Consider the following 19,940-nt stretch of genomic DNA (forward strand, 5'->3'; position numbering starts at 1 on the left):
TATGTAATCCTTTAATTAATAACTACTTTTATTTTGACCTAAAAAGAAGCAATGTATGGCAGATATATCAAGTAACTATAAGAACAAGATCCTGAAGGCTGTTGTCACTTTCTCACTTGTACCTGGTGAAGACAAAACCGACAAGATTAAAGAAAATTTTATTCATAGAAGCATCCTTGCACTTCTGGTCTTTTTTTTATTTTCATTGTTCAATACAGCAAAGAGAGAAGAAAAAACAGATGATTGTGTAAGCATAATCCTAATATAGATTCTAACAATCAATCATAAACTCATAAACAATATCTCATACCCATACTGATAATCATGTTGTAAATAGTAAACGGAAGTGTACCTGAATTGGCCATAACGATAATATTAGAGCACTCCTATATGAGCAATGATCTTCCTCCTGTAGAGCACCTTGATTTCCCTTTGGTTTTCTCTCTTGATGGGGATAGAGGGAAAGGAACAGGAAAAGCACGTTATGACTCTGTGTGTGCTCTCAGAAGGGGACCACGACCATTTATAAACTGAATTACTTAAGTTTTAGTATTTCCAATTTGGCCCCTCATCAAATTAGAAATTACTAACTGGTCTCTACACAATATTTATTTTCATGACATATGCCTTTAGCCAAACCTTTAATTTAGTCAGATCACTTTATCATTTGGCTTTATAAATAATGGCCCTAACACATTTAATTATGTATCATATATATGCATGACCCAAAATTACTAACAATCTCCCACTGGTCACAAATATATATGTCTTTACAACCTTATAAATGTTTTAGACTTTATGAGCTCAAAAATTGCCATTATATTACTCGAGCATACTCCAAAAGTCCTGTCCATTGATTATATCAGTATGTAGAACCAAACCAGTTTTTCATTGCATCAATCGTAACTAAAACCAACAATGATCACTAATCCTGACACAACCAAATGACATGGATTCATCATGAAATGTGTAGCATGAATATAAAAACTTTAACTTAATGAGATCAATATAAAAACTTAATGTACAAAGTGTAAAATTAAAACCACATATATAAATAACCAAATATGTCTGAAAGTTTAATGTATGCATACAAGAAATTAAACATAGAACATAAAACATATAAAAATGATTATCTCCCACTAAACCTTAGATTCCTCAAACTGTAAAACACCCATGTGAGCAACATGCTCATGAAAGACCTTGGGTGGAAGTCCTTAAGTTAGAGGATCTGCAATCATGGAGTTTGTCCCTAAATGTTCTGTGGAAATCTGTCCACTCTGTACTCTTTCTTTAACAACTAGGAACTTAATGTCGATGTGCTTCGACTTAGTCGAGCTCCTATTGTTGTTGGAATACAATACAGCTGATTTATTGTCACAATATAACTTAAGTGGTCTTTCAATGCTTTCCACAATTTTCAGCCATGTGACAAAATTTCTTAGCCATATCCCGTGATTAGATGCCTCACAGCATGCTACAAATTCTGCTGCCATGGTGGATGAAGCTGTAAGGATTTGTTTGACACTGCACCAAGAAATCGCACCACCTGCCAACATAAAAATGTAACCTGAAGTAGATTTTAAGCTATCTTGACATCCTGCAAAATCTGAGTCAGAAAACCCAGTGATCTCCAACTGGTCTGACCTCTTGTATGTGAGCATATAACCTCTTGTTCTCTTTAAATATCTCATGACCCTCTTTGTTGCTTTCCAATGGTCCATTCTTGGATTGCTTAAGTATCTGCCTAGAACCCCAACTATGTATGCTATGTCTGGACGCGTACATACTTGGGCATACATCAAACTCCCTACAACTGATGCATAAGGAATCTTCTGCATTTCCTCAATTTCAAAATTTCCTTTTGGGCACTGATTGAGACTGAACTTGTCTCCCTTAACAACTGGAGTATCCCTGGATTTACATTCATACATGCTAAACCTTTTAAGAACTTTATCGATATAGCTACTTTGTGATAATCCTAGAATACCCCGAGATCGATCTCGGTGTATCTAAATTCCTAATACAAAGGAGGCATCACCAAGATCTTTCATTTTAAAATTCTTTGACAGAAATTTCTTATTTTCGTGCAATATGCCTATATCATTAGTGGCAAGCAGAATGTCATCAACAAACAAGATCAGGAAAATAAACTTGCTCCCCTTAAACTTGTGATACACACAATCATCAACAAGATTCATCTCAAAGCCAAATGAGAGAATTACTTGATGAAATCTGTGGTACCATTGACGGGATGCTTGTTTTAGTACATAAATGGATTTAGTCAATTTGCAAACCATATTCTTTGGGTCTCCCGACACAAAATTTTCTGGTTGCACCATATAGATCGTCTCGTCAATGTCACCATTGAGAAACGCCGTTTTGACATCCATTTAATGAAGCTCCAAATCATAATGTGCAACAATAGCCATAATTGTCCTAAAAGAGTCTTTTGATGAAACTGGAGAAAAAGTCTATTTAAAGTCAATCCCTTCTTTTTGAGTAAATCCCTTAGCTACAAGACGAGCCTTATACCTCTCTACATTACCGTTAGAATCTCGTTTGGTCTTAAATAACAATTTATAACCAATTGGTTTCACACCTTCTGGTAATTGGACAAGTTCCCAAACCTTATTGTCTTGCATGGATTTATACTCTTCCCTCATTGCTTCAATCCATTTTTCTGAATTAGGATCCTGTATGGCTTGACGGACGGTGATTGTATCATCTTCCATCACACCATTGTTAGGATCTTCATTTTCTTGGAGAAATACAACATAATCATCTAAAATGGCACTTCTCCTTTCTCTCATGGATCTCCGCAAAGGTGCTGGCTCATGAAGCATAGGTTTTTGAGGATCTTGAGTTTGTTCTTCATGAACAACCAAATCATCTTGAGTATGGGGTTCATCAGCAATGTTTTGTGGAGGTTCCGAACTTACTTCATCAAAAGTAATAGTTTGAATCGGTTCTGGAATTATTACCGATTCTTCCTCCAAAACAAATTTCCTAATCTGATTCTTTCCCCCAAACTCAATATCCTCAAAGAATGTAGCAGTCCCTGTCTCAAAATTTGTCTTTAATATGGGATCATAAAATTTATATCCCCTGGATCTCTCAGAATAACCAATAAAGTAACTACTTACTGTTCGGGAGTCCAATTTCTTTTCATTTGGCTTATAAGGCCTTGCCTCAGCTGGACAACCCCACACATAGAAATGCTTTAGGCTAGGCTTTCGCCCAATCCAAAGCTCATAAGGTGTTTTAGTAGCTGCTTTAGTTGGTACTCTGTTCAGAATATAAGCTGTCGTCTTTAGTGACTCTGGTAAGTTGGAATGACAAATCATACTCCTTACCATATCCTTAAGAGTTCGGTTTCGTCTCTCAGCTACACCATTCATACTGGGTGATCCCGGCATGGTGTACTGTGGGACAATTCCACACTCCTCTAGGTACCTGGGAAAAGGTCATGGACACTGTTCACCTGATCCATCATATCTACCATAGTACTCACCACCACGGTCAGATCTAACAGACTTAATTCTTTTGTTGAGTTGATTTTCAACTTCAGCTTTAAAAGATTTGAACACATCCAAAGACTGTGACTTTTCATGAATAAGAAATAAGTATGCATATCTTGAGTAATCGTCTATGAATAATATAAAGTATTGTTGACCATTCCAAGAAGGTGTAGGAAATGGCCCACAAATATTCGTATGAATCAACTCTAAGACGTCTGAAGCTCTATATGCACCTAATCTCTTCGCTTTGGTCTGTTTGCCCTTAATGCATTCAACACAAACATCAAAGTTTGTGAAGTCAATGGACTCTAAGATTTCATTTGACACAAGTCGTTCAACTCTATTTTTAGAGATGTGACCTAAGCGCTTGTGCCATAATGCTCCTGATTGAGTATTGTCAATTTTACGCTTAGTACCATGAGATTCTGTATTGAGGGTTTCATTATAGGTGGTCACCGTATCAAGCAAATATAGATTATCATAAGCCAAAAGTGAACCAGTTCCAACAATATTTGAATTAAAAGACAAACTAAATTCATTATTTCCAAATGAACAAGAATAATTGGATTTGTCCAAATAAAAAACTGAAATTAAATTCCGTCTAAATGACGGCACAACAAAAGTGTCTTTCAAATCCAAATAAAAAAACCAGTAGATAATAATAATCTAAAATGCCCAATAGCCTCCACCTCCACCGATTTGCCATCTCCAACATATATCCATCTTTCAGAATCAATTGGCTTTCGGTAGTTTAGGCAACCCTTCATAGAAACACTTATGTTATTAGTTGCACCTGAGTCTAACCACCAAGGGTTACTAGGTATTGACGCTAAATTGACCTCAGAACAGACCAAAGTAAGAAACATACCTTTCTTTGCACGCCAAGCATGATATTTGTCACATTTCTTCTTTACGTGTCCAGTCTTATTGCAAAAGAAACATTTGCTTTCCTGAGATCTTTTCTTTTGTTCTGGATCCTTAGCAGCTTCCTTCTTGGGATCCTCCGATCTCTTTCTTTTGCCCTTAGCCTTTGAGGTGCTTGCAAAATGAGCACTTTCTGTCTTGTCTTGCTTTTGTCTTTCCTCTTCTTGCACACAATATGAAATGAGCTCATTAAGAGACCATTTATCCTTTTGACAGTTATAAGATACTTTAAACTGATTAAACTGTGCAGGAAGAGAAATCAACACCAAATGAATGAGTAAGTCTTCTGAGATTTCAAGCTTAGTGCCTTGAGTTTGAAGACAATATTAGACATGCTCATAATATATTCCCTGATATTTCCTTTGCCTTGATATTTCATGGAGATCAAGTTCTGAAGAAGAGTACTTGCCTCTGCCTTATCGCTTTTTGCAAAGCGCTTCTAAATCTCACCAAGGAATTCTTTGGCAATAGTAACGTCTTCAGAAATAGTGCCCCTAAACACCTCTGGGATGCCGCGCCTAATGATCATTATGCTCATGCGATTTGAGCGATCCCACTTCTCATGATCCCTCCTCTCTTCAAGAGTGCTCTCCGCCGTAGGAGTAGGGGGTTCCTTAGTCCTTAACGCAAGATCTAGATCCATGCAGCCAAGAATAATTTCAATATTCTCCTTCCAGTCATTAAAATTTGTTCCATTGAGAATCTGAACAGAATTCACATTGGCAGATACAGAAGCAACTGAAGCTATATATATATATATATATATATATATAAAACTAGAGGAATAACTTATTATGCTCAAATAATAAAATAAATCATTATAAAAATATTCAAATAATGGTTTAACTCATCCCAAAACACCCAATGCACCATTAATATCAAGTCTTTGGACAATAATATCAACTGCTAGAGGTATCTGGTTGTAATGATCAAACATTGATAATAAAGCACGTCCAACAACAAACCAATCTTTGGATTAATTTATCATCGACAAAGCAAATCCTTATAATTATCACATGTTTATCATCACATGTGTGTATGCAATTCGGCCAAATATTAACCTTCCTTTGGGCCGATCAATACCCGCATGAACGTACATAAACACCAACATTTAACATTTTTCATGAACTATCTACTCAAGAGATCACCTTGGTGACTTCTTGATTCAATTAATTCATTTAAAATATTAAACAAAACCAAAATTTGATTATATATTTATTACAAAACCAAATATATTTATTTTATATATTAAACAACCAAAAAAATATATAAAATAAATAAAATTATTTATATTCTAAAATATAAATCCTTATGTTGAAATGTCTTGAACCCAAAATTTAAAATTAATTAAAATAATTTACTTCAATTAAGGTTTTAAGAAACCCTAGGATTCTCAATTTGGGGTTTTTATTTATTCCAAAACCAAATATATTTGTTTTATATATTAAACAACCAAAAAATATATAAAATAAATAAATAAAATTATTTATATTCCAAAATATAAATCTTTATGTTCAAATGTCTTGAACCCAAAATTCAAAATTAATTAAAATAATTTACTTCAATTAGAGTTTTAAGAAACCCTAGGATTCTCAATTTTGGGTTTTTCTCCCAAAAAACAAAATTGGGATTAAGGATTTTAGAATTAGGGATTTAGGGTTCTGAATAGAAATTAATTAAATTAACCAAAGACAAACATGAATCAAGTATGGGTGGCTCTGATACCACATGTAAGCATAAACAGAACATGATCCTAATATAGATTCTAACAATCAATCATAAACTCATAAACAATATCTCATACCCATACTGATAATCATGTTGTAAATAGTAAACGTACCTGAATTGGCCATAATGATAAGATTAGAGCACTCCTATATGAGCAGTGATCTTCCTCCTGTAGAGCACCTTGATTTCCCTTTGGTTTTCTCTCTTGATGGGGATAGAGGGAAAGGAACAGAAAAAGTACGTTATGACTCTGTGTGTGCCCTTAGAAGGGGACCACGACCATTTATAAACTGAATTACTTAAGTTTTAGTATTTCTAATTTGGTCCCTCAACCAATTAGAAATTACTAACCGGTCTCTACACAATATTTATTTTCATGACATATGTCTTTAGCCAAACCTTTAATTTAGTCAGATCACTTTATTATTTGGCTTTATAAATAATGGCCCTAACACATTTAATTATGTATCATATATATGCATGACCCAAAATTACTAACAGATTGAACTAAACTAAGTTCCAAACACATAATAAAATACTAAAAAAGAGAACCAATTAACAACAGCTTAATTTTATATATAACTATACTATGTTTCTAAATCATGTGAGATGCATCAATCGGAAAGTAATATCCACATGATTTCATCATCAATTCAAATGAACTTCCACTAGAAAGTAAAAGTGTAATAAGAAAGAGACATTTCTTCTGATACTGATGAACTGTCACTGCCTTATGCGTCCAAAAACCATACTTTCATAATAATATTTGACTTAAATTAAAGTAAAAATGTGTCAAACTATATAAACAACTCAAATACAATCCTGAAATGCACTTGAAATGTCAAATAAACTTAAGAAAAATTTATTAAAAGAACTAAATTCATATATTTCGAAAGATGAAGGACTAAATTGGTCCAAAGTTTTAAAATGGACTAATTCCAAAATTCACTAAAAGTTAAGGGACCAAAAACATATTTAACCCATATTTATATTACAAGCAAAGAGCAGTGCTACAAACTCAGATAACATTTTTAGGTTCCTATATCGTTATATAGTTATATATTAAGAAGTGAATTTTAAACTTAACTCGATCTTACAAAAATGACTTGCAAGGTGAGATTTGCATCCACTTATATACTCTAATTTGACTTTATCTCTAATTGACGTGAGACTTACAATATTATAATTCTTAACTCAAACTCTGAAATAATGTGATCATGACATGGTTACAAAGCCTGCAAATATGAATTCTACATACATTTCGTCATCTATATATATCCTTTAAATCTAACCACCAGTCAGTGGTGCACCTACGTGTATGCAAGGGTGGGTATGCGCACATCCTAATTTTGTTAAAATTATTACTAAGTATATGAAAAAAGTTTATTTCGCCCCCTTAATCTTATATATTTTCCCTCCTCAGCATATTGAACCCACTGGCTTAGGCTTCGACCATCCACATAATCTAAAATATTTTAAACGATGTATGCAATTAGAAACATGTTTATGATGATAACAAGTATAAAAATAAAAAGAAAATAAAAACTCACAGCATTACTCATCTTACTGCTTTGCAAATTGGAAAGAATATTCCCTCCCAGATTCTTTGATTCAATAGAGCATCTCCCTATTCATCTTCTATATGAAGCATGGCTTGGTGAACTAATGCTATATAGGTGGATGTATCCATTTGAAAGGTGATATAATTACTATATTTTGTAAATTTAACTTTTATTCTCGTGCTTAATCACAATGTATTCATTTTTTATATATAGATTTAAGGGGAAATCAAAACGTTCTGTGAAAAACAAAGCTAGAGTAGAAGGATCAAATTGTGCAACTTACTTGCATCATGAGACCACATACTTTTGCTCTCATTATTTTAAAAACTTCATGTTGACATCGAGCAATCATAGGAATGAAACACAATGGTAAAGTGAAATATCTGACTCAACATTATTAATGTTTCAACAAGTTGGTCGTCACGCAAGCAAGGAGTTCACTAATTGGTTAACTGATGATGAATTTAACTTTGCCCATGTGCATGTATTAATCAATTGCATTGATGTTAAATCGTACATTAAATATGTTCTAATCCCATTCTTTACAACCTAACCAGTAAATTTGATTTAAGTTGTAACATCATAGCCGAATATTACTTATTTATAATTAAAATAATAAAATATTAATAAACTGCATTTATTATTGAAGTATTTTCCCCAAAATGCGGGAAAATTAAATCTTTATTGTCATATGTGCCAAAAGGCAAAATCTAGAAATACTTTCAAGCTATTACAAATATAAAACGGTTCAAAGTACTGATTACAAAAATAATCCATAAAATCCATAAAAAAAATTTCAAGTAAAAACTAAAACTCCCATGATGGCCTCACTTTGGCTCTAAGTGTCCACGTGCTCATCTGCATCAACATTTGCACTCATGTAACGAGTTACATGATCATTGTCAAACACACACAGATAAGGTGAGCTTAGTAGAATAAAAGTGCAATACAAAGTACAACAAATAACCATTCAATATCCCAAACACTTCTAATAACCCCTAAGTCTCACACCCAAGTCTCCATCACTTCCTCTGGACGCCTCTTGATTTTACACCCTTGAATGAGATTACATTGATCGAACCTTGCTGCCATGAGTGCCTACTCCCCCTCCGACTACAGGCCACCACCTATAGTCCACAAGCGGGAATAATCTTGTTGCGGCCACAATCCCCAACACCAAGTGGAGTTCCCCAATACGAAGCGCAGTCTGTATCTGTCTCAAGCCTACCAAACTTGTCGAACAACATTGAGGAGGGCCATCTTTCATACCTATCCATACGAGCCACGATCTCGCACACTCCATTGGACAACCAAAACCACCAGGCTCCAACCTCAAGTAGTCACGTGTTACCCCAATATAAGCTACACTCGTAACTGGGCTCCAGCAAAGCATCACCTCAAGACCTCCATCCAAAGTGATGTAGAATCCTCCTCGCAATTTAACTCTGCACTGGAAACTATCTGGCGCATCACTCGCGTCACTAGGTGGAATTGGTTATAGACCGCCTAGCGGTAACAACACACCATTAGGCGCCAAGTGCCTTCCAGTACCTCTGTCAGACAACCTCCTCCTAGCAGGATCACTCTGTCCGCCAGGCGCCACGTGATTCCAGTGGCCATTGTGACTATTTTGAGTCTCTATCGCTTGGCAGCTCATCCCACGTCGTCAGGCGTCATCCCAATAGCGCTAGTGTTACTGGTTTTGGCACTTTTGGCAGATTCCAATGAACCCCAAACACAATTCATAACAAATATAATTATCCAGTCATAATCATATGACTGAATCACAAGTCACACATTCTCGGTTTCAATATTGAGGTCAACAATCATGCAATTATCAATATAATTTCCCCACACATAATTTGTTACCAACTGAACATACCACACTAAATTAGTGCCCATTACACACAAGTAAAGACTCCAAAACAGACAATGTACCACATCACATTCCAGAATTACAACACCTTTAACCTCTTTTAATCCCAATCATCACACATTCATACATATACTTAATTTAATTACGTACATGTGTTTCCTTCTCACACCCTATGCCCAATTACCCAATATTACGTACATATACACATGAATTGCCGCCAAGCGGTGCATAGAAACTCTGGGTTCTGCCCAGATTTTTCCTGCACTAGTACGAATTTCTCAACTTCCAAATTATCAATTGTGCATACATGTTAACACGTCTTTAACAGTTCATCCAAATTATGATTTCCATGCTAGTTTAATTTAATACCATTTTCATGAAACAATACACCAATCAAAGTAAAAAAAACACATTTCCTCTCCCCAATCTCGAACATGACCTTAATCCCCAATCATGGCCATATTTATTAATTATTGTCATATCATACAGACTCATACATGTAACCACGCAGACAATCATTCAATTTTATATGGACATCCCTCCCAGCATCCCAACATCACAGAACCCCAAGAAAACAGAAAAATAGGCAACCCAGCTTGCGTCGCCTAGCAACAACACACAACCGCCAGACGATTCATAGAGGATACCCAGAAACTGGGTTCTGGAGTATGCATCGCCTGACGGGTCTTCAACGTCGCCAGGTGGTTTCTGAAAAATTCTAGAAACACGAACAATTTATTATATTTTGGCAGAATCCAAGGTTCACATCATTCCATTCAATGCAGAAATAATACAATTAAAATAAAACACGTATTACAACCAAAACTTTTAGCAAAAAGGATTTTAGCAAAAAGGAAGCTTAATTCATGTCTACTTAGGTTCAAACACATAACCACAGACTTACCAAGCCAATGCACAACCAATAACCAATTCGTGTTTCGTGATAATTCTTATAAATCTAGGATTATATTATCACTCCTCATGCTCAAGCATATTACCGAAATAATAATCAATTAAAATAGCACACAATTTGACATACACAGGACTAAAACCCAAGTCCTCTCAAAATAACTAAGTACTCTCAACCATGTGAGCTAGTACTATTCCACATCATAAAAGTCAACATTAATTGTCATAAAGGCTCCCACTACCTGTTTTTATTAGTTAATTATTTATTTGATTAATTAAATTTCTCAAGTCTTACATAAGCAACTTTTAAAAAATGTATTGTAATTTTCCTCTTAAAAGCTCATTCCTTGTAGCTGAGCAAATACCCCAAGCAACAACCTTTTCCAACATACACTCAAATTTTCCTTTCTGGTTTAGAAATCAAATAAGTGCAATCCTATTAGTTAAACAAACCTTTGGTATAAAAGTTTATGTAACTCTCTATTCTCACATATTTGCAGCTTTATAACGAGTTATTAAGTGAAAGAACTTAATACCTAAGGGATTTGGGAAATTGGCCAATGAGATATGTCAAAGAATGGCTCACATGCTTTGTCAATGGGTATAAGTACCACACTGATGCAAGGTTGGATGGAAAGAAGACAATTAATTGTGGTGTGTATGTGAAGGGCCTCATAGAGGGTGGTTATGATGATTTAATGGGATACTTCATAAAATATAAGAGTTAGAGGACAACATGTGTACTTCTCCAAATAAAGTAATTGTTTTTTATTATGAATGGTTTTATCCTACTAGAAGAGGTATAATAGTGGATCCTAGGTATAATATTTTCAAACTTGAAATAAGTTTAACATTCCAACCATTTGATCCATTCATTTTGGCACACATTGATAGACAAGTTTATTATGTGTCATATCCAACATTTCGATGAAAACATATTCTTCTTCCTTTTTTTATCGAAGATATCAAAACCATCATCAATATCCCACAAATAAAAACTAATAAAGAGACCCCCCCAATTCAATGAAAAGTCATGGTGGCCCCTTGTGGAATAAATGGAAAATTATTAATTTCCTCGGAAAAAAGGGAAAGATTCATTCCATGATAACTGGAAATTGAAACCAACAATAACCACAATGAACCAATGAAGAAGATTCCATGAAAAGTCATCATAATAACCCCAATGAACCAATGAAGAATTCCTCAGAAAAAAGGAAAAGATTCATACCAAGATAACTAGAAATTGAAACCAACAATAACCACAATGAACCAATGAAGAAGATTCCATGAAAAGTCATCGCAATAACCCCAATGAACCAATGAAGAAGATTCCATGAAAAATACTCGTGGAACCTAGTGGAATAAAGAAGAAGAAGAAGAAGAAGTCCTACATATGTAGTTGCTGATATTGACCCTTCTCTCCATCACGACTGCTAATTGAACCTTATGGTCGAGTGTAATACCTTCTATCATCTTAAAATTTAATTTCTATTACATGACTTGTTTTAGCTTGGCCGACATAGGAAGCAATACTTCTAGGAGAGAAAGATCCTTTTTGGCAATGTTTTAAGGTAACATATCATCAAACTTATTTTCTTTTCCTTACTGTGTATGTTAAGAGTGAAATGCAATTTCACTATTATTGATGATTTGTACTTGATTGTACAGAGGAAGGTTTAGTTAATACCTAAGCATGAAGCTGAAATTCATAGAAATTTCCACTATATAGCATCTCATAGGCTCTCTGAAATGTTTAGATAGGTTAGGAATGTAGGACAATGCCCTTACTAGCTTGGGGATGATTGTGGAATAATTTGTTGCCCATTGAAATTCTCCTAACTACCGCAATAAATGTGTTAATATGCTTCGGACAAGGGCATGTGGTTCCATTACCACTTTAGAGCGTGACATTCGTATGGTAAAACACTTCATTCCTAAGTAATTCATATTGTGATATAACTAACAATTTTTAAAATTTGTATCTTATATAACACCATATTTTGTTACAGGCACAAAAGTTGGGATGACATGTGTATATTGATGAGGTATTTCAAGAAACTCATCTTTAAAAGGGATCTAACTTGTTGATGAAATATCTCAGAGGATACATGCAAGCAAACACTTTCTCTTTTTTTCCTGAAAGTTTGATTTTTTATCATAGTTAACTAAAATGCCTCACTTAACAGGAACAATTTGAATAGGCCAGATCTAAACAAGGCTCAAGTGCTGGTCCATAGAAGATAATAAGAATGATGATATTGCAACAAATGAGACAATTAAGACTAAGTGTCGAGTTAAGGTTGTCTATGTAAAGAATAATGAAGGCTATATGGGGCAGGACAACTTGTTGTAAACAAAGGTGGAAGCGATAGCTTGAAGCACCAACTATCTTCTTCCACTTCTAATGTTGAGGACATTACATACCTTAGACAATGACTAGAAGCCCGTGATCAGGCTTATGAGGAATTGAAAGGCCAGTTTAATTTTTTGCACAATCTAGTCTTGACATTGTTGCCTTCTGACCACCAGGCCCTTCAACAGGCTCAATCCAACCTAAGATCGTCTTAGCAGTAGCCTGCACTAGTCTAGCCTGCACCAGTCTAGCCTAGTCCATCCTAATCTAATCCAACCCAATACCAAAGCCACAACACCCTGAGGAAGAGCACACTAATTTTAATGACTATGTAGATTATTAAGACTTTGTATGACAGTTATAATATTGATTATTAGTTTAGTTTGGATATTGACAGTGAGGATTATGTTTGATTAAGTTGGTATAGTTTGGTATTGTTTGACTTTATGTTTACATACATTATTGTACATTATGTCTAATTAGTATTGCAATATGTTTACATTTAATGTGATATAAGCTTAGATATGTTCATTATTAAATATTTGGTATTTTGTCTCTGTAATTGGCAAGTCTGTTTGTGGCTTATAATGCCTATGCAGGTCTATTTTATATTATTTTGTGTGTGGTAAGGAGACATACGAAATTGACTTAGATATTTGTTTTATATTTACTGACGGACACACTAACAACTAAATCCGTCGATATAAATCGTTCTCAAAATACCAGCAGACCTATATTGACCGACAGATACATCCTTTGATAAGGATAGTTTTCTAATGGATATATCCGCCAGTAATTACCGACGGACCTCTAATCAGTTGGTAAAATTTAAATACTAGCCTATTACAAATGAATTTTTGCCTATCAGAAATCTATCAAAAATTTGCTATTATCAACAAATCTTCATAGTTAACGACGAAAAATGACTATCAGTAATACACTTTAGTAGTGCTAATATACAATAAAGAATACATTTTTCGTATATGAAGATAGAACTTAATATACTTTGAAAGGTATTATAAAATGATTACAAGTTTAATGTAACATATAAATATATTTTTAAAAATATTCAATAAAATTATCAATTTTAATAAAAATATCTTTATAACATTCATATAACAGTTAATTTCGTCTCAACTTAGAAAGTTATGAAATTGCTCAATTAAAAAAATAATTGACATTGAATTGAATAAAAGTAACAAATACAAGGACCATTTAGACAATGACTTGACACATGTCATAACGTTAACATGTCACATAGAGAGAGAAATTTTTTTTAAATTAAAAAAATTAAAAATTAAAAGGATTAAAAAATAACAAATTGACATGTAACACATATTTAATGTGTTACTATAATACTTACAGAAAGGATCTAATTATTACATATTTTTAAAATAGGGACCCAATTAAGAATAATCAAAATATGGAAACTTATTTAAGATTTTCGAACAAATACGAGGACCAACGAAATATTTTAACCTTTTAACATTAACTAAGTGAATGTTAATTAACATAATTTATTTTTAATATATTTTTTAGTTGACCCTAGTCTAATACTAACATAAATATTGTTACTTATTAAAAAAATAAATTAAGAATAATGAGCGTTGAATTAAAGTTAACTTAACCAACACTTGTAACATCTAGCATTAAGCACGCTCTATTAGCTTTGGACAAACCGACACTAATCAAAGATTAACATAAATAATTATATATTAAAAAAGGTTAAAAATAGTTACCATTAGAATTGACTAAGCCAACTCTATCAATAACAAAATTATTTAAAAATATTTTACATTTTTTCAATTTTAGTTTTTGGAAAAAGCTAATTTTTTTGCGATCCTAGGAGTCTCACAATTTAGTCGAGACTAATATTTGGAAGTTAATTTGATATTTTTTTTAATGTCGTCACTAAATTTGCTTAATAAGGTTCGTCAAGTTTGTGCTTACAAATATGCTTACAAATATGGTAAATTAGTTTTAGTTTTATTTAATATAAGATCTTCAATACACCCTCTCAACACCGAAGATATTGTGCACTCATAACAAGAACATTGAATGTGAAGATCATAGGGAATTCGGTAATAAGTAACACTTAACAAAAATAGATTCTTAATTACTTTAAGATCATACTAAGATAATATAATTTAAACCTCACTCGATGTGTTAGAGATTTTACGTTTAAATTTCACCTTACTAAGTTTAGTGAAGATGAGTTAGGTGTAAATTTTATTATCTTAAAAATTGATAGTCTTATGAGATATAGGTTCTTATGATACTCTCCTCCTTACCTTTTCTCCAAAGTCTCTCAAAGGTTTAACAAAGAAAACAAAGACTATAAAGCAAGCTAAAACCAAAAAACATGCTAGAAACAGACCACAAAACAACTAAAAAGCAGACCTGTGCCCTCCAATTGGCCAACCTAACAAAAGCAAACACATTAGTTTTGTATTGTCCTAAAATAATATTAACTTCGTATACTTTAATGAGTGCTGTGGCTATTACATATTGCAGGGAGTCAATGTACAGTCACAATATTTTTGTATATCATCATCACAAAAATCATGGAAGCATGCATATTCTATTTTGTAATCCTTTAATTAGTAGCTACTTTTATATTTGACCTAAAAATGTATAGGAGATAGATCAAGTAACTATAAGAACAAGATCCTGAAGGTTGTTGTCACTTTCTCACTTATACATGGTGAAGACAAAACCGACAAGATTAAGAAAACCTTATTTCATAGAGAGCATAATCCTTGCACTTGCACACATGTTAACTAAAATATCATAACATGGTCTTTTTTTTGGTAAAAACATGGGCTATTGTTTGGTATATACCAGCACTATTAGGATTTATTTAGAATCTAATTTGGAGTCAAAACAGAAATTTTCATTTTTCAATACAGCAAACAGAGAAGAAAAAACAGATGAAGAACTCGTGTACGATTGAACTAAACAAAGTTCCAAACACGTAATAAAATACTAAAAAAGAGAACCAATTAACAACAGCTTAATTTTATATATAACTATCCTATCTTTCTAAATCATGTGAGAGGCATCAATCAGAAAGTAATATCCACATGATTTCATCATCAATTCAAATGAACTTCCACTAGAAAGTAAAAGTGTAATAAGAAAGAGACATTTCTTCTGATACTGATGAACTGTCACTGCCTTATGCGTCCAAAAACCATACATAGATTGTCTCGGAGTTGGAAAGCTGAAGTCGTTATCCCTGTCACCACCTTTAACACCAGGTTCTTGAGCAAGTACTGATGAGCCAGCATTAGAGGCATACATAGCCCTATGGCATAGAGAAACCAAAAATGGTGGAGTGGCTGGAAGATGGATAAAAGAGATGCTGAAGAAAGTGATCCTGAGACGATGAGAACATTTTGGAGGAACATAGAAAAGTGGGCACAGGGTGCTTTTAGGTGAACTTTGAATGCAAGAACAACACTGTAAAAGCATATGGAAGCAAGGAATGTCCACATGTGAAATGGGTGTGTCTCAAAGGGTGATTTGGTCTTGTTTTGATACTCAACCTGAAGGGCACCAAGGAAATGTTGATTCAGAAACATGAACACTTCATGGCATGGGAATGCAGTAATAACCAGTCCTTGATCCTTCTTGGTACGTGTTGTACTGCAACAATAACGAAAGAATATGTTATAATGCCCCTATGAACTGAAAAATACTAAGACATAGTGTGATTAAGAATTTAGGGCAAACACTTAAAGGTAGAAAATGGTTTGTTGAGTGTGGACTAACCTTGAGGTTTTCTTTGGCTTAACCCTTCTTGGAACATGGTTAAGTCTTCGAGCTCTTAACCTATATATTGGAATACGAACATGCTTAAGATCAATATCTTCCACTACTCTCACCTCATTCTCTAACTTGAATCCTTCCATGTTGTTATAATGAAACAAAGTGTGTCCACAATAGAACTATAAATAGATATTAATATAATAGAAGATAATGTATGCAAACGTTTGTGTTTCCACTGAGTGAACTTTTCACACATTGTGGCAAAGGATGAGATAATGAGATATAAAAGTGTTGTCTTTTGATTGTGCTTCGTATTGGTCTCTGAACTCTTAAAACCTTTTACATTTCGTCATCTATGTCCTTTCAAAAATATATCCATCAGCATACTCTGAAATCTTTTAAATGATGCATGCAATCAGAGATGATAAGAGGGTACTAGTCACTTGTTTCTGTCTAGAAAAAGTAGAAAAATCTAGTGTATTACTCATCTTACTGTTTACCAGATATTCATAAAAAAAGAAATAAAAAATAATCTTGTTAATACTTTTGGATAGGAAAATGATTTTTTAACAATTAAATTTTGACAATTTTCTTTTATAATTTCAGGTATTATTTTTTAAGTGACTTTTCATTTTTTCATTTTCTCATTCTTATATATTATAAAATTATTTAAAAAATGTCACCTAAAATTTTAAAGAAAAAATTTTCAAAATTTAATTATCAAAATATCATTATCTAACTTAGATAAAATTAATTTTAAAATATAATTCAAATAAAATTGTATAGTAAAATATTAATTCAAATAAATTTTTTATCTTTTTAGAAAATAAATTTAAATAAATGGTATCAAAATATAAATTTTAAACATTTAATCATTTTAGAAATAATTTCATAATTTAAATAAGAATTATAAACATATAAAATCGAATTTTAAACAATTTTTTAGTGACTCGTTTTTTTTTCATCAATATCAGCTATCAATAAACAAATAATTAAATATTCATACTCAAAAAATAATTCATTAATAATATTCATTTAATGTTTACAAACATACAAATCCAAATATTTTTGTATCCTTATTATTATTCTCTTAAATATGTATGCTCTTTATTATTGATTTTGAATGCCATTAAAAATTACAAAATTTATACAAGTTTCACTCTTTTTTTTATTTATTGAAATCCACTTACAGTTGTTATTAAATTTAATCCTAATGAAAAATGTATTGCGATATATTAGACCGTATGTTATTGATATTTTCTGTTGGTGAATTATTTTTCCTAGAAATTTAAAAGTTATATAAATAATAATAATAATAAGAAGAGAAGAAATTGGTGGCCTAATAAAATCGTTTCTTTCAAGTGTTCCTTTTTCATTAAGTATTCAAAATCCATTTCACTAATGATTTTCTTCCCAAAAATAAACGCATTTTGAAAAGAAAAAAAAAATCCAAACAAATATATTTTTACTTTAAATTTTAAATCAGACATACTTACTGTTGAATTCGGAAAAGTGGACGAAATTCTATTATTAAAAAGAAGTAAAAGAATCTCTCTTGAAAATTTCACTACTCATTATATATGAAATTCTCAATGTGTAAATAATAAATAGGTTTACTTTAAAAATCAAAGTGAAAACTTACTTATTTGAATGCTTTTTAAATGAATATATTTAATCGAAAAAATTATTTAATATTCCAACCAAAATTCCATCATCTGACGTTATTGCGTACCTAGTGTTTAGATATAAGAATTTCTATGTACTTTCCAAAACCTTTTTTTATATAAAATCGTTCTTAGGCAGAGTTTTCAAAAGAAAAAAAGTGTACTTACGTGAACATGTTTAATTATCTTGATTACATAGTGGAATAATAAATTAAGTACCATTCTTAATTAATTACTATTCTTAATTAAGTACAATTCTTAATTTTAGCAAAAGATTTTTTCCTTATAAAATCCAATATTTGAAAACTATTGAAATGGCAACCCTTTGGATTGTTTGAAAGGGCAAACAGACAAAACATGCATATATCAACAAATAATATTAGGAAGGTACGTCCTTTATTCTTTCATATTAGCTTTTTAATTAAAATTTATTCGTTTTTATCTGTCATGTTTAAAATGTCAGGATAATATAACTTTTATTTCCATTATGTACTTATTTTCACTTTTATTATGTATTAAAAATTGTCCAAACAATAAGTGGAGAAAAGAAAACTGAAAAGAGTATAGTAAATAACTTATTGAAATTGCATTCGAAGTATTAGAATTATATGGTTTTCTTAATATAAAAACGATAAACCGCTGTTATATAGGAACATATATGGAGTAATAAAATTGGGGAATTGTTTAAGTTGCGAAAATTAAAATTCAAAATTTGAAACTATGTGTCATAAAATATAAAACTCAATAACTTCTATATTTATCTTTTATATTTGATCATCTCTTTTTATATATATTTTTCTTATATTTAATCAGACAAAGGATCTTTGTTGTGTATTCTCCAGAAAGAAAGAAAAAAAAAAAAAAAAACTAGATTACGGTTCTAAAATTAAGGTTCAAGTCATGTTACTTTAATCGATTCGTTTTCTAAAAATGTAATTTTGATGAAGTGTGAAAAAAAAAAGGTTTTAAACTATTATCATTATTTACTAATCTTTAAATTATTGACTATTATGATTAAACATGATTTCTCTAGAAATAGAATTATATTTGATTTTTGTTCATGAATATTGGTTTAGTTCCCTCACATTATTTATATTTTTTTTATATATTTTACTTTTTTTTATGCATTGTATGTAATAAGAGAGTCTTAAAAGTGTCAATTTTATTAAAATGTCTTAGTTTTACAATGATACTAAGAATGTCTTTTTTTCATTTAAAAGGAAAAAAAAATCCTTTTAAATGAGAAGGATGTCATAGATCTTCATTCGATAAAAAAGGAAAAAAAAGAAAAGACAAATAAAAGAGGCATCTATTCGTTGCTTTAGACTTTGTGTTAAAATTGTAGTTATCTTTTGTGCCAATTACACCTAAAGTTTTTGTGTAAAGTACCAATATCAAGGAATTCATTTTGGAGAAAAAAAAAAAAGAGGAAAGGTAATATTATTATGTTTAATAAATAAAAAAGGGAAAAGGTAATATTATTATGTTCAATAAAAGAAAATAACATATTTATATAAATTATTTTGTTAAGAGATTCAAGTTAATAGTTTAAAAAATTAAAACGACTTCACTGGGGATCGAACCCAGAATCTCTGGTTCCGTAGACCAGCGCCTTATCCATTGGGCCATGAAGTC

The 19,940-nt window shown here is 32.0% G+C and overlaps 1 non-coding gene across 1 annotated transcript; it reads right to left on the reverse strand.

Annotated features, from left to right (window-relative positions):
• Nucleotides 1-19,867: 19,867 nt before the first annotated feature.
• On the reverse strand, nt 19,868-19,940 carry TRNAR-ACG. The gene has a single exon. It is a non-coding gene; the product is annotated as a tRNA-Arg (tRNA).

Source organism: Vigna unguiculata, chromosome 10, assembly GCF_004118075.2.
Source record: "Vigna unguiculata cultivar IT97K-499-35 chromosome 10, ASM411807v1, whole genome shotgun sequence".
NCBI classification, from domain to species: Eukaryota; Viridiplantae; Streptophyta; class Magnoliopsida; order Fabales; family Fabaceae; genus Vigna; species Vigna unguiculata.